This window comes from Gallinula chloropus (genome assembly GCF_964237585.1).
Source record: "Gallinula chloropus genome assembly, chromosome: 2".
Lineage (NCBI taxonomy): Eukaryota > Metazoa > Chordata > Aves > Gruiformes > Rallidae > Gallinula > Gallinula chloropus.
This window is the reverse complement of record NC_140086.1, coordinates 96863704-96876962: the sequence shown is the minus strand read 5'-3', so window position 1 is coordinate 96876962 and position 13259 is coordinate 96863704.

Here is a 13259-nt window from a genome sequence, read left to right as displayed (position 1 = left end):
TTTTTTAATGCCTACTTTGTACAGCTTTTGCAATTAACACACTCAGCAGGTTGGTGGGAATCTGAGTCATCTACAACAAAATAAATGTATTCCTATGTCAAAACAACTAAGTTCGAATTTTATGAGACATTTTTAATAGCAAAATAAAATAAATTACAATTCTAATAAGTCCACTTTTACTATGTCAAAATCTAATGTTTTATTCACTAAATAAAATGTAGAACTATTATTCATACTCCTTTACCTTTGGTTTTAAGCCCACAGTCAGCTAATCTGTGGATACTGCAAAATCCCATGATTAAGATTGACTTAATAGATATGCAAAGAGAGAGAAACATCTCATAACAGAGCTAAAAAACTGAAGTATTCAAAAGATTTAAAAGATTCAAACAGAGTATTTTGTTTTGTTAATGACAAAGTAATTGATACTTATTATATTTTCTCTTCATGTCAAAGAAAACTTGTTCATATCAAAAGCAATTAATTAGAATTGTGAAGAAAGAAAGAAAAGCACCACTGAAAAAAAAACTTCACTCATACTGTAATTTATTGCTTTAAATATTTAGATATGATGTAATACAATGTCTCCAGCATATTCCAATCTGGTGCAACTGCGGGTTTCCCCGGAAAACAGCTCCTATTTGTCTCCTTCCCCTTTCCTTCCTTAGCTTCCATTCCTCCAGATCTAATAACTCTGCAGACACAAAGTAAGACAGTCCAGAAAGCTTATCTGACAGAAAACTTAGCCTGTCTTCTGCCAGCCTGCAAAAAAGAAAGCACAGTTTCCCATCAGACCAGTTTCCTGGACTTCTCCAGAGGAAGCGTGTGAATAGGTACAGTAATGCAACAGAAATTCACTTCTTTCTGCAGGAGCTGTAGTTGTACCAGGTAGCATCACATCCAGCCACATTCAGGGCATAATTCTAAGCTAAAACTGACCTAATTTTATTTTGACCCTAAAAAAACAGATAGTCCTGTCTTCCCACTTGTGCCAGAATAGCACTGGTGTAGGCAGATGACCTGCAAGGTCTGGGAGCTAATCAGAGTCTTAATCCTGCAATGACAAAAAAAACCTGATCCCTTTCCAACTGGACCACATCTATTAACCAGCTGATCATCCCATTAATGAATGCTAGCAGTAGCATCAAAGAGGGTGGCAACTCATGGTGGGCGGGCAGGGGGAAGGCAGGGTCACCCCCTCCTGCAGCAGCACTGACTTGCACTGGTTTAAACACAAAACCAAAGGCAGGTGTGACTCCTGCAAGAGCTCGGGTGGAGGTACAGGAGGAGAGGGACTCAGCCTCATGAGGTGAACAGGCACGGATCTCCACATTTGCTCTCTGAAAAGCTTAACCAGTTCCCACTGCCAAGGATGAATGCCCAGGCAGACGTGAAACTTTCCTGTGTTTTAGTGGGGTTTATGGCTTCCACATCCTTCCACTCCACAGAATTATTCATTTAATGAACAATACAGCAGAGTGGTCCCAATAAAGCAGCACCACTTTTGCAGGAAAGAAAGAGGACTTCTCTTCCTAGTCCACTACTATTCACTAAATAGAACCAATCCTTTTACTTTATCTGTAGCTTTTCTTCTTCCCATCCTCATCTTATTATTCACTGGAAGCAACTGGTAATCTACTGCCATTTGAATGTGCAACTGTACTTGCAACATTTGTCTCTGCACCCCTCTCCTCATCACATATAACCTCCAAAAATCAGTTATTTTGTAAAATAACCTATGCACTTGCATTTTAAAATACTCTGAAACACTAGAGTTTTCTTGGACTTTTTCAAATGCATGTGAAAACGCCAACTGGCAGAAATATATACAAGCTTACATACTATACAATATTTGCCAGGAAAAAAATGCAACACAAAAGGGTGAAATGTGCCAGTTCTCAGCACAGCAAAGGCAGTGACAGAATGCAAGTAGTTAAAACCCCCTGCATTTAAAAAGAAAACAAAAGTTTTAAAAATCCTAATATACTGTATAGATTAAACATTTCATTTATATGAGCAAAAGCCAGAACATAAGTTATTACCAATCTGTGAACAATACTTTATACTAGCCTTGACAGAAGAAACCCAGGCACGAAACCAGGTATCCTCAGAAGAAAGTAGAAAGCAACACCTAGTAGCACTTTCCAAAAAAGCTGTTTCTAACTGCTCTGTACCGTTTGAATTAATTTTTGAGACTGTTTTTCTGAGGTTGGGAGCAGAGCCCATGCCAAAGAATGTGATCTATTAGTCAAAAAAGGAGTATTTAGTTTGGGAAGCATCGGGAATGTTTATGGGGGCGTAGTTTGGGGTTTTCTGCTGGTTACTACCAGGAAAATTCCAGATTAATGAGGCTAAATTCAGGAAAAGAAACTGATGCGTAACTACTTAAATGTTATAAAGGACTGCAATATGCATTACTACGCACTGTTTGAAAAGTAGTCAGTGTTCCTAGCCAGAACCACATAAATGAGAAAGATTCCATATGTTCATCCAAATCAATTTGTACAGAATTTAATCCTAATTCCAGAGAAGGAAGGGTGCCTTATCCCACCACTAACTGCATTCAAAATTTCCTCTTACATACAGTTTCTGCAGGACAGATTCACTTCATCATTGTCTTTAGCCCACAACATGAGAAGCAGTCTTTTGTACTGCTGGAAGAGTGTAGAAAGATATTCAAGGGCACATGGCCTTGCATGAATGACAAAGTACTCTTATGGCTTATCTACACAAAGAACCTACTCACTATTAATTAAGGGTATGAATTTACAGCACAAATTCAAATGCTCAAGAACTCCTTCCATGTGCCAAGTGGTGAACACTCCAGGATAACGACCTACTTCACATTCAACAATATTCAGTAATGCCCAAAGCAGGAGCCAGCATGGAGCCATGGGTGTTGTGTTCATCCTGCTTTATTCCACGGCAACTTCTCTTGGAAGACACACTTTCAGTATCAGGAAAATAGAAACTTAAAAAAAAAAAAAATCTAAACAGTTTAACTTAAGACTTTCACTTTTTGCAGATTTCCAGGAGAAAGCACACACCCACCTCCCAGTCTGTAGACAGAAAGCTCATTTACACAGAGACGCTCATGCCACTGACGCAAGTCCTGCCAAATCCTGCAACTGAAGATGTCAGGGAACACTGAAGATGTCAGCCCTTCTTGCTGCCTGCCTCATCTCCTGCCAGAAATGGACCATTCCTGCAGCACAGTAAGCATCTGTCTGTGCCTCACGGCCCCCCGGTTCACAGACCAATGAATTCACAGACCACCAGTTTGCACCATGTACCATTTGTGAACTACTACGGCTGCACATCAAGCATATCTGTAGTGATAGGACAAGGAGTGATGGCTTTAAAATAAAGGAGGGTAGATTCAGACTAGATACAAGGAAGACATTTTTCACAATGAGGGAGGGGAGGCAGTTGAACGTGTTGCCCAGAGAGGTGGTAGATGCCTTATCCCTGGAAACATGCAAGGTTGGGTTAAATGGGGCTCTGAGCAACCTCATCTGGTTGAGAATGTCCCCACCAGTGGCAGGGGGGTGAACTAGGTGACCTTTAAAAGTCCCTTCCAACACAAACTGTTCTACGCTGTCCTGCCACTCTTCATCCAGCACCCTAAAAAGAGGAGGACAACAGAGAACTAGACATCATAACCTCATCAATCACCCTACCAAAATTTAGCAGGTTTTATTAGCCAGAACCTTCAGGAAGATTAATTTGAATAAGCTTTTAAAATGTATTAGTTAAACCATAAACAGAGTTCAAAAGTGACTGTAAAACACTTTTGTTTAATTTACTTCAGAAGTCAGCTAAACAAATAAAAGTCACTTCCAAATAAAAGTATCCATAACAGATTTTAATCTGATTTTATTAATACACTTTTGAAGTTAGCTCAAATTAATATTCTAGAATGTACACACAGTTAACTTGGAATATTTTTTCTGAATGTTCCTATGTATGCAAGCCCAAAGACTGTTATTCATTTTTTTGGAGGCACAAAGTACAGTGAAGACAGAGGGCTGTGTTTAGCACTGGGCAGGAAGGTAGCTGTGAAGAAGTGTGAAGTGAAAGCATTTCAAGGAAGTATTTTTGTAAGGCATTCACAAAAATGACAAAAATGGCTCTGTTGCTTAGCTCATTTTTCAGCTGAATTACTTAACCAGATGGAAAGCCAAGATATGTGACCTGTGCCAAGTAAGGTCACTTTTTTTTTTTTAAATGGAGTTTAAAAGTAGAAACTACTCTGAAAAGACAAGCAAAACTTCTGGTGAGAACTCAAGGTGAACACATTTTCTAAATGACAATTGCACTGGCAATTTGACACAGAAAACAGATTTATTCTTACAACACCCAGAATTCTGAGGAAAAAGTCAATATTATACCAGCCTAATACTACTGGTCATTCTGATGCACACTGCAGGACAAATTTTCCCCCGGTAAGTCACTTCTTAGGTACACCAGGGGGAAAAAAAAAGTTACATATCTACACATTTTAAAGGAGAAACAGCCATGATAAAACTAAATTCCTACTCTGGTAAGACCATGACATTTGTTTTTAACAAGTCTTAACTTCTGTAGTTAATGCTAGATCCTGCTTTACTTTTCAGTATCTCTATTCACTTCCAGCAAAGCTCAGAGTGGATTAGAGAGAGGCTTAAACTTAAAAACTGAACTGACATTTAGATATCAGAAGCAGCACACAGAAACTCTCTGCAATTAATCCCTCAACCTGCATTACCCCCAGCTGGCTTCAAAAGTGGGATTCATCAGGTTGCAATTTACTGGGGGCAGAAAGACTTTACTCTGTGTAGCCTCATTCAGCAGTCCTTCAAAACAGTGCAAGGACGTTAACAGGCTATAGGACATAACAGGTTTTATACCCAATTTAAGCAATTTTTAAATGTTAAGTGCACATCCACTTTCCAAGACCAAAATAGGAAGTTTTAGAGAACAAAACTTTAACATCTGTTACACAGGTATCAGCTACATTACATTATTAATGCCTACAATCCTGCACACAACCACAGAAGCCTTCAGGAATGTGAATATTCCATCTTTATTTGCCTAGGCAAATCAGGTAACCCGCTCTTATAGGTATTTATAGCACTGGGATGTCAGGACCTATTTCTGAGAAGTGAGAGGCAACTACTTCTTCCAGTTGAGCAGAGTGTTCAGGTTACAGAGCTCATGTGTGATCAAGGATCTTGTAATCAATGCTGCAATCCACCAGCAAAAAGTCTAATTCCCATCAATAATAAAAGCTCCTTTAACGTAGTGGGTATAACTGTTTCCCTTAAGGCCTAACTAAGCATCCAAAGAAGCCCTACCCCACCCACTAAAAGTAGCAGCAAGTGTAATACGCGTTAATTCATGTTAAATTTACGGCAGCTCAAAAGCAGAGCAGTACAAGTCTCATCACATGGTAGCAACCAGCCTACAACTATTTAAACAAAACAAACAGCATAAAGCAGCTAAGGATAAACTAGAAACAGACACCAGAATTTCAAAATATTTGTTCAGTATTTTATTTCTTCAGTAATTAAACACTCAGTGAGAAATGTCCAGGCTAAAACTGTCTAATTATATAGTTGTGTTTCTGTAACATCAGCCTCTTTCCCCAGCTACATTTCAAATGAGATATTTCAGGGTCTTTTTAGGTTTTGGGTTGTTGTGGGTTTTTTTAAATCAAGACCAAGCAAAAGATTTTCCCATAAGCTTTCCAGGAAAGTCAAACTCTGGACTAAAACCAAACATAAAAATTTCAGCAGCAGAGGTGAATATCTCATTAAGTGACAAGTATGCAAATGCAGCATTCAGACACAAGAGAATGGTTAAAAGTCTTACGTAACTTCTAATTTAGCAGGCCACTACAGACTACCACCTATTATAACACAAATAACAGCCTATTTAAAAAAAAAACAAACCCACACCTGAATTCAAGGCACGGGCATTATATTGTATGCTATTGACTTCTGTCTTATTTTCATATATTAATCTTCAGGAACAAATGCTTAAAAAGCATGAGAATATGTTCTAGTCCACAAAGATACTTTTGTCCACACAACTATGTACATTCTATTCCAAAAAGTAGTAGATAATTTCAGAAATCACAAGATTTTTGGTCAGTTTGACAGTTAACTTTTTTTGCCAAATTAAGAAGTTTCAGGTTTTTTATAAAATAATTACTTGGAGAAGCTAGGATATTTCTTTTGATGTTTCATATGCTGTATCACCTTCTTGTAAGCTGAAGAAGTACAACAAATACCTGCAACAATAAAGGTTCTGTAACTAGAAATCCAATTTGAAGTGTCTTGTGACATTCTTTTCATAAAAGTTAGAAAAAGTGCTACCAGAAACACTCCAGAAACTTTTTTAGAGCATGAAGAAACACAAAATCTATTTTACTGATTCTTAAATCCTTTAAAATGATTGAGCGTAATATACTTTTGTGTGTATACTTGAGCATTAGTAAGATTTCAGTTGTTCGATACAGGCCTAAAAAAAATCCAACACATTGGGAAAAATACCATTTTTAAAGTTAATTTTGCATTTCAAGGTCTTCCTTAAAGTCTGCTTACAACATACCTGTAAATATGGAGTAAGAATAACAGGAGACATCCAACCTGATACTTAACTGCCACTAACATCTCTTTTCCCTGACAACAGGGCATCTACAGTAACAGTTGTTTGGTTGTTTTTTGCTGAAATCCTGAAAAAACACAGTGTAAAATCTCAACTCACTCTCAAAAAATGAAGTAAATCATTTTCCATGCCAGCAATAAACAGGCACAATAAAACGTGCATAAAACATGCATAACAAAACACACCCACGCTCACAAACTGAGAATGTGTACAAGTGAAAAGTCATCAGTGAGCTTATATTGGATGTAAGTTTGTACAACATACGTTTGGGTTTCTGTCCTACAGCTGCCTGCCACAGAACACAACCTGGTGTTTCACCTTAACACATCAAGCTGTATAGCATACAGAGGTTGCCACTCCACAGGCAGCAAAACTCCTGAAGGAGGGGGAATGGATAAATGGGTGTCATAACCATTTCCAGATAAGCTATTAAAGGTGTATAGGTGGGACTGTTACAGTTTGGTTAGTTCACTCTGGTCTTTTTTATTGACTTTTAGGAAAGATGTACACCTTCTTCCCCCATCCCCCTCCTCACCGTCCAGGCAGTACGGATGGGAATCAGCAGTCTTGTAGCCTATTTCCAGTTCCACTATTAAATGCTATTCATACTATGTTATTCTTCATTTTAATAAGTCATAAAATGGAGAAGAAAAAAAAAAAAACAAACCCAAAACAACAAACCTCAACAATGGACTTTACCTGAGCAGCTATCCCACATTTGGCATCTTAGAGGTTGTTTCATTTAGACTAATTTGGGGGTGTGGGGATGGGGTGTATATGTATGTATGTATATGGGACAGAAGAGGATGAGATAGAGGAAAAGGTGAGACCAAAAAAAAAAGGTTTCCAACTAGTTTGGGAGCTCTTCCATCACTAAGTATTTACAGTGTTATATAGGTAACTGAGGGATGAGTATTAACTAGGTAGCCTGTGAATTTTCTGGAAAAGCTCAACCAACTACCCACAGATGCACGCGGGTAGGGGTGTGATGCTATTCCTGGAAAGTCTATTTGTAATGTCCAGATTTCAGTATCACTCATCCTCAGGAAACCGGGTACTCCAGTCTGCCTCCTGTGACACCCTTGCAATAATTTTGACTTGTTAAAAGGATTGCTACAACCAAAGTACTTTACAGAGCAATCTAATTCTTAGAATTTAGGAACAGTGTCTTGAAACTGCCTGCAAAACAAATTGGATAACTGAAGTACTGATTTCCATATAAGTGAATACTCTTGTGTTTTGGTGTTTTGACAAGGAAGGCTTGGCCCAACTTTATAGGAATTACTTAAAAACACTATTTACAATTCTACTAAAAAATTTAAGAACTTATATAGCCCAGTGTTTCAATTTTTGAGCAAGCTTCAGAATATCCCTGTAATTATTGTATCTATATTATACCTACAAAACCCAGGTACAGAAACCTTCACTAATTTCCCTTTGATGACAGGGGATCCTGATATGGTCATGAGAAAAAGACTGAAATAGGAGTCTTTCTGTTTAAAGGAACAATAAAATTTACAACTACAAGCCTCTCTGTACAGAAAACTAAAAAAAGATTGAGCAGCTGTTCAGGATCAGTGAGTTTAAATCAATGTCTTCCTCCACAAAAAATGGCCTATAGTCCCAGGATTAAAGTTATGGAGAACTCAACCTTCTTCAGAACTGACTGTAGCCTTCCTAGTAAATATCCAGCCACCTCTCCTTTTGCATAGCAGTATCTCTAATCACTCCTGTGCCAGCATCTTCGTACCTTTATAGCCTAATCAAAGTAATACATGCCCTTGAATTTCACTCCTGCTTATTGTGAGAAATGCTAAACATCCTGTGGACTTTTCCCTTACCTATTGTAATACCTGCAAGCCAGATTGCCTTATCTGATAATTACCAGGGTGCAGTCTTCATTTTAACCTCTTACAAGGAAGAAATTTTTATCACCATGTCCACAGCTGCTAGTCAGGAGTGATTAGTTTCACAGCTTTCAAACCTATCCACACCATTTGAATGCACTAAACAATGACACAGTTAAAAACTATCAGCTTCTTCAGCCAGCTACATCCCTTGGAAGAAGTTGAGTGATTCAGTCCTCTCAGCCTAAATGCACTCTCCCTTTTATGCTTGTTCTTAATCATTATTGCATATGGATACCTCATGGAATCATGTAATGCATGCATGCCAGTGTGAATCTATTATGCTCTAAACTTTGAATGAGAAGATCAATTGACATTTAGTTGGAAAAAAATACAAATTAAAAAGAAACATGGTGAAGAAATTTAGTGGCAGATGGAAGAGCTCACAAACTAGATGGAAACCTTTTTGTTGTTGTTAATGCAGAATTCATAGTTACAGACTTTTTACCTGTGTATAAAAACCAGATCAGCCTGCAGCACAGCAGAGACTTCAGAATATTTACCTCAATTCTCCCCTTCATATGGCAAACAGTTGAGTCTTGCTTTCAAAATTAGGCCTTAAACTGTACGTTTTCTCCAAAACAAGGGCACTGCTATCAAAAGTGATACTTATAGGTATGATAATGTATATGAAGGGGTGCAACAAGTTTTTGTCAAACCTTTTCTAATAATTCATACTTAGATATCAAATTTCTATATAGTAAAAAGGATGGGGCATTTTCCCTTTACAGACTTTAATAAGTATGTCCTTCTAGGATCTTGCACTGCTAACAAACTTCGACTAAATGCCCCCTAAAGATGCGTTAACATAGAACAGGATCAAACCAAGAACCTGACTTACAAAACAGTAAATCTTCTGTCCCATGCTAAACCCCTGCATCTCTCTACAGGTCTCCTGTAACTTTCCTTGGGGCTCTAGACCATGGTGGAGCTCACTTCACCCTAAGAGGAAGCTAGACACAGAGATCTGTGAAGCCTCTGAGGTCCAACCACCAGAGAGGAAAGTATGAGCTTCCTATATTTAAGTTGCTTCTATTTCAGAATGTCATTACTTGAATTCTTTAAGACTGTTTTTTAACTTTAAAAGTCCTTCTCATCTTGGCTTTGAAAGGCTGCTTATGTGTGCACACATAAAATAGTTTCCCCTAAAGCTTTTAGTTTGGCCATACCAGAATTTCCACTGAAAAGGTCATCAGAACTGAATGCTTATAGCTTTTAGCCACACAAAACAGCAATGTGGTTTCCTGCCCCTAATAACAATATGTGTTTCTGCAAGTCCTGGTAAAGAGGAGAATCAGTTAAATTGTGCGTTTTCTGGTTTACAAACAATCCAGTTTACACATAAATTCTGTATGAAAAGCCTGGCTTGAACTGACAGAGGTCACAAAATATTACAGAAGCTTTTGAACAAATCCAGTGTCTGGTTACAGTCAGGTAAATCTAGAATAAAAGCTCTGAAACAAATAGAGTTACCATGGTGTAAAGTCTGAAGTAATTTGGAGCAGAACTTGGCCACCTGGAATTTACTCACTTCACTAAACCTAAAGCCCTGGAGGGTCAAACAATGAATAACTATGTAATTTCTGAGAATAAATATCTAGAAACCCAGGACACAAAGGTGAAATGAGGATAAATGTTTTGCTTCCGTGCTGAACTTTCTCTGTTTTGTTAGTCTAAGCCAGACCACAGATATGGCTTTAATATGTCACGAATATCTTCAACGTGAAATTCCATTAATTTAAAAATAAGACATGATTCATACAGAATTCACATGGCAGGCCCTGGAATTTGCAGTAGCTTGAATGCAACAGGCAGATGTATAAAACTTCAAACAACTTTAGCTGGGATTTTTCTATATTATAAGAGGTACTTGTTTCACCAGTGGACTGCAAATATGCAGAGACTTTATTATTTGCTTCTGTGTCTAGCTTATACATCTCAGAATAAATACTATGGGCTCATATCTGAAAAGTCAGAAGGTTGCTCATAGTAGTAGTCTCTTCAAGGCCTAGAAGCTTTTGTGGGGTGCTCCTTGCAGCTCACGTGGCAAAGCACACATAGAGAAAATATATGTGGAAAACACCTTAAAATGCCTGTTAAAATTACAGAGAATTCACGCCTAGATGAATGCTATCTTTAAAGAAAAAAAGACAGATACTAATTGTGCTTCAGAATACTACTTCTAAGCACATAAAACCCCCCACTGAATAACACTGCCACGCTATGTTAGCGCTTGAGCAAACCTGATTTCTCCCGACATCGAGAGGAATCACACAAAAAGCCCGAAGCTGAGAGAAGTTCACCTCTTCTGCAGAAGATAAGGCAACGAGCAGAGGTCCCAAGACAGCAATCACCGCCCGTTCACCCGAAGGGCGGGGGTGGAGAAGCTCACCTGCCTGACTTCGTGCAAGGAGAGAAGCGGGCTCAGCTCCCCGCCTCACTTCTGCAGGTGCCCGGTCGTGTGCCGAGAGGAGCAGCCTCGGGCTGTCCGGGGAAACGCGAGGCGACAGCGGTGGGAGGGTACGGCCGGCGGAGCGCAGCGCCTCCCGCTGCCGGGGGGCTGCCGCCCGGGCTCGGCGACTGCTCGGAACGGGGAGAGCAGGGGAATGCAGAGCAGCACCCGCCGCCGCACTCTACTGCTACCTACCTTCGCCGCTCACGACTGAGACCACGACGCGTTAAACCCGGCAGCGGTCTTCTCTCGGACCTGGCGCGGGCGGGACAGCGGGGGCGGGAACTGGCGGGCAAGCGGCCAGGGGAGCCGCCGTGGAACCCCCGGTCCGAGCGCTCCTCCTTCCCTCGCTCGTCTTCCCCCGCTCGCACGCCTGCCTCCTGCGCGAAGAGGACCCGGCGTCCCCCCGCACGCCCGCTCCGCCGCCGCGGGCGGAGAGCGAAGGAAGCGGCGGCCCCGGGCAGAGCCGGGGGCGGGGGGTGCCCCCGCCGCCGAGGCCGCTGCTGCCGGCGGTGCGCCCGGGCGTGCGACTCCAGGCGGCGCTGCCGCCGCCTCTTACAAAGGGCAGATTCATTTCACGTCTCCCGAGCGCGGCGGTGGAAGGGCTCGGTGCCGGGTGAGTCCCCCGGCTACCGGACGGTTGCGGGGAGAGGAGCCCCGGTCTGAAAAGAAAAGCCTCTTGTCTTCCGGAAAATGTCACGTTACACCACGTCATGCGGACAAATTGTTACCAAGGCCGCCGTAGATTATTAGAAAGCTACAAAGTTTTCGTTTGAGTCGGTTTTCATCGTTTGGGTGTTTTTGTGGTGGAGTGGGTTTGGTTTTTTTTAAACACAGCCTGCCACTACACACATGGTAAAACATCAGTTGTACTTGGTGGCCCAACCTGATGATGAGCTGAGCGCACGCTTGTCCTAGTGCAAAGTAGTGACACCCCTAGAAAAGTTTGCCATTTACAATGAGTTTAAAAACATGTAATTGTAAATTACCAACCGTGCCAAAACCTACAGACCCCTCAAGTAGAAATGGACAGATCCAAACCTTAAAGTGTAAATGAATGGACAGTGTTTCTTTTTCTCAAGTGTGAGTTACATAACATTTGCATAGTAAACTGGCACCTACACACACTATTCATTGCAAAACTCTCTCAAAAGTAGCCAGAGGCCAGTAACTGACTGGGCATTCACCACTGATCAGCTTCTGTCCCTGCAATACTTCATGAGGGAAACCACCCTGCCAACAGCACAAAGCACCACCACAGGCTGGGCAAAGAATGGATCCAGAGCAGCCCTGGGGAGGACTTTGAGCTACTGGTGGATGAGAAGCCAAGTGTGACCTGGCAATGTGGACTTGCAGCCCAGAAAGCCAACTGTGTCTTGGGCTGCATCAAAAACAGGTCAAGGGAGGGCATTCTGCCCCTCTACTATGAAGAGACCTCACTTGCTGTACTGTGTCCAGATCTGGTGTCTCCAGTACAAAAAAAGACGTTAAGCTGTTGAGGTGAGCCCAGAGGAGGACCACAGGGTGGTCAGAGGGCTGGAGCAACTCTCCTGTGAAGGCAGGCTGACAGCATGGAGAAGAGAAGGCTCTGGGGAGACCTCAGAGCAGCCTTCCAGTACCTAAAAGGTGTTACAGGAAAGCTGGAGAGGGACTATTAATCAGGAGATGTAGTAATAGGACAGGGGCTAATGACCTGAAGCTGCAGGAGGACAGATTAAGATTTGATATTAGGAAGAACTTCTTTCCTGTGCAGGTGGTGAGGCCCTGGCACAGGCTGCACAGAGAAGCTGTGGCTGCCCCCTCCCTGGCCGTGTCCAAGGCCAGGCTGGATGGGGCTTTGGGCAACATGGTGTAGTGGAGGGTGGGCCTGCATATGGCAGGGGTTGGAGGTGCACGGGCTTTGAGGTCCCTTCCAACCCAAACCAGTCTGTGATTCTATGACTGTGTGATTAACAGTTCTTAAACAGTGAGCAGCATGCAGGACCTTGAGGTAAAAGCCCTTTTACCACCCCTATCTTCAGTGTCAGCAGAGGCCAGGTTACAGGACTGTGGCCCACAGGAGCTACACAACAGTTGTTCAAAGTTCCCAAACTTTACCTGTAGATCTAAATACTAGATGGAAATACTTCACAGAACACATAACAGCTGTGCGTGCTTCGACTGAACATGCAGTCGTAGATGCTATTAAACACACACAAAGCAGTGATTTTCAGACCCTGCAGAGTATGATTTAACTTCACGGTAACCAG